Below are 3,621 nucleotides of genomic sequence, written 5' to 3' on the forward strand. Positions count from 1 at the left end.
CGCTTCGCCCCTTTCACCCCCCGCACAAAGCAGCGCGGGCGCGAGCGCGCGGGGGAGGTCCCGCCGCCGCCGCTGAAACGCCCCCCCCAATCCCTGGCGGGGGCGGGGCGGGGCCGGGTCTGGCTCTGTGCGGGGACTGGATCCCTTTGTCCACCCCGCGGGATGTTCCCGGCGCCCCTTCTTCGCTGGGGCTGTAACCCCCTGCCCCCCCCCCGGCTGGGTGTGAGCGGGTCTGGGTGTGTCCGACGGGCCTCGGCACCGGCCGCGTGTCACCCCCCGACTCCCGCTGCCCCCGGCCCCGCCCCTCCCCCGGGGGAGCCCGGCTCTAAACACCCGCTGCAGGGGCAGCGTCACCCCCAGACAGACCCGCCCCGGCCTGAATGAGCTCCTTCCCCCCCTGCCCCACTGTGCCCGCCCCCAAAGCCCCGCCCCTTCCCCAAAGCCCTGCCCCCCACTGTGCCTGCCCCCAAAGCCCCGCCCCTTCCCCCAAAGCCCTGCCCCCCCGCTGTGTCCACCCCCAATGCCCTGCCTCCGCACCCTCTTCCCCCAAAGCACTGCCCTCACGCTGCCCCTACGTCCCCCCTCACATCGCCTGTTCCCCCTAATCCCCGCCCCTTCCCCTGAAGTCCTGCCACGCCCCGCCCCTTCCTCCAAGGCACCACCCTCGCATTGCCCCTTTTCCCCGAGTCCCCACTCCCACACTGCCCCCCAATACACCCCTCCCCTGCACCCTTTCCCCAAGGACCCACCCCCACATGGCCCCTTCCCCCAAGTTCCCACCCTTCAGCTTCCCTTTCTCCCTGAGACCCTGCCCCACCCCTTCCCCCCTGAGACCCCACTCCTGCACCGCCCCTTCCCCCTGGGACCCTACACCTGCATCGCCCCTTCCCCCTGAGACCCCGCCCCTGCACCGCCCCTTCCCCCTGGGGCCCTGCCCTCACATTGCCCCGAGACCCCACCCCTGCACCACCTGTTCCCTCTAATCCCTGCCCCTGCATCACCCCTTCCCCCAAGACCCCGGCCCCCCCCGCAGCGCCGGGCCCCCAGCACCCCCTCCCCGCCTGCTTCTCCCTTGGCCTCCTCTCTCCCGACTCAGGGGCATGGGGGGGCTGTTGGATGGAGCCATATGGAAATACGGGGGAGCCAAGACTCCTGGGTTCTCCCCCAGCTCTGGGAGGGGCAGGGCTGGGAGCCAGGACTCCTGGGTTCTCCCCCAGCTCTGCGAGGGGGGTAGAGTGGGGGAGGGGCTGGGGTTCCTGCTGCCCTCGCGGTGACCAGCCGAGCGCCCCCTGCAGCTTGTCCCCCCAACCACGCGCTGGGTGTGCTGGTGCCTGGAGCCGCCCCTGGTTCCAGCCCCTCTGCCCAGGCAGCTCCCCCAGCCTGACACACACACCCAGCCCCTGCACCTGCCCCACCCCAGGGCTCCTCAGCCCAGAGGGGAGTCCCCCGGCTGAGTGGGGAATCAGAACCCCCTGAAATTACCCTGGGACCAGCATGATCTGCCTCCGCCCTGGCCTGCTCTGCATGTATTCGGAGTGAGTCAGTTTCCCTGTCCCAAGGTGTGTCCTGCCCTGTGTCTCTTCTCCTCCCCAGTTCCTTCCAAACCAGCCCATTTCCCCTGCACCCCGGGCTGGGTCTCTGCCAACCCCCCTTCTCCCCTCCTGCCCCCAATATCTCCCTGCCCCTGCAGGTCTATAGGGCTGGATCCCTCCCTCCCCACTTCTCCCCTCATTTCCTGCCTCTGGGGGTCTATGGAGATGGGTGTCTCCTCTGCCATCCCCTCTCCTACCCCCCCATATCCCGCTGCCTCTAGGGTCTATGGGGCTGGGTCTTGTTGGCGAAAACCAGTGTCAATTAAGCTTTTCTGTAGTAGGCCTGAAATTTTAATCGACCTAACAGGAACAAGGGACGTACATGTACCTATGTCAGCTATTTTCTTATCAGTTTGTTTGGCTCCCCAAGTATATGTTGGCTCCTCCTTATCTTGTTTGGCCCCCCAAGTATATGCAGCTGTAAGTCTCCAAAGTATTTAGTACAAAGGGTCAACAGATGTATCTTGTGTCCCCTTTAGAATGACAAATGTATCCTCAACAGATGTATTTTGTTTCTCCCACAAAATGATATATGTATCCTGCGTATCCAATTATCCCCTAACAGATACATGTACAGGTTCTACAGGTCAACCAAATGACGTAGACGAACGTAGGCTAAGTTGTTTGTTGCTGATTATAAAAAGGGCCCGTCCGGGCTTGGGAAGTGTGTCTCTTTCTCTGGCACTAGCCGCGAGGAGCACCAGCTCAGCTGACCGATCAATAAAGGGTGTGGTATTCGTCTTCCTGTGTCCATGCCTCCTTGGTGTAATTAGGTAAGCTCCGGGGGGAAACGAGCCCTTTTGGCTAACAGTCTCTCTTCCCTCCATCCCCTCCCCTGCCCCCAGTATCCCTCTGGGGCTCTGTGGGGCTGGGGTCTCTCCCTGCCCCTGTGCTCCCCCCTGCACACGATGTCCTGGGAGTGACTCAATTTCCCTGGACCAACATTTCACACACCCCACCCCCACCCCACATGTCTCCCTCTGCCCCACCCCATTTCCCCTGCACCCCAGGCTGGGTCTCTGCCAACCCCCCTTCTCCCCTCCTGACCCCAATATCAACCCTGCCCGTATGGGTCTATGGGGCTGGGTCTCTCCCCCCATCCCCTCATCCCTTCCCCCAATATCTCCCTGCCCCAGTCTGTCTATGGGGCTGGGTCTCTCCCTGAAGCCCCGCCCCCAGCGCAGGGCTCACAGACAATCCCCGCCCGGCAGCTGTGACGTGCGCTGGGGTTGTGACGTGCGCTGATGTGTTCACTCCCCGCGGGCAACTCATTCACTTGAGACCAAAACGACAGAAGGTGTCACGTGTCCATAGGCGGGGCTATGCAGATGAGCAGTGTCTGGCGGCAGGACGGAGAGCAGCGAGAGGAACCGAAGGAGCCCGGCGGAGAGAATTCTCTGTGTGTGGCCAGAATCCGGTGTGGGGAGTTCGTGCTGTGGGTGCCTGCACCGGAGTCACTTCGGGGCAGTGATTCACACCGAGCTACGTATTGACCAAAGGCGTGTGAATGGGGTGTGGTGCCTGGCTGGGAGCAGCTCACGGTGACAAGGAAAGCAATGGGAGCAGTAGATCCTGTCCTAGCAGTGGTTTGTGGGGCTGTGGGGGTTTCTTTGCAACCATGAGTGGGATTGTTGTGGGTGCAACTAGACCCAGTCCCCTTCTCTGGTGGGGCGGGGCTTCTACTGTCTGCCTTGGGGAGATTGAGGTCCATGATGCAGCAAAGAATCCTGTGGCACCTTATAGACTAACAGAGTACCCCTCTGATACTTGAGGTCCATGATGTCACAGCCCATGGGGGGGTGGGGGTTGAATCATGTTTCTGAACTGGGACAGCAACTTCCCCTGTTCCCACTCACTCTCCACTAGGGGGCTGGGCTGGGATCTCTAGGGAGGGAAGCACAGGAAAAAACAGTCTCCCCTATGGAACCCAGGAGTCCTGGCTCCCAGTCCCCCTGCTCTAGATCCCCTCCACTCTCAGGGCCAGGGATAGAACCCAGGGGTCCTAGTGCCCAGCCCCCTCCCTGCTCTG

Source organism: Mauremys mutica, unplaced genomic scaffold, assembly GCF_020497125.1.
Source record: "Mauremys mutica isolate MM-2020 ecotype Southern unplaced genomic scaffold, ASM2049712v1 000623F_np12_subseq_1:106961_obj, whole genome shotgun sequence".
Classification (NCBI taxonomy): domain Eukaryota; kingdom Metazoa; phylum Chordata; order Testudines; family Geoemydidae; genus Mauremys; species Mauremys mutica.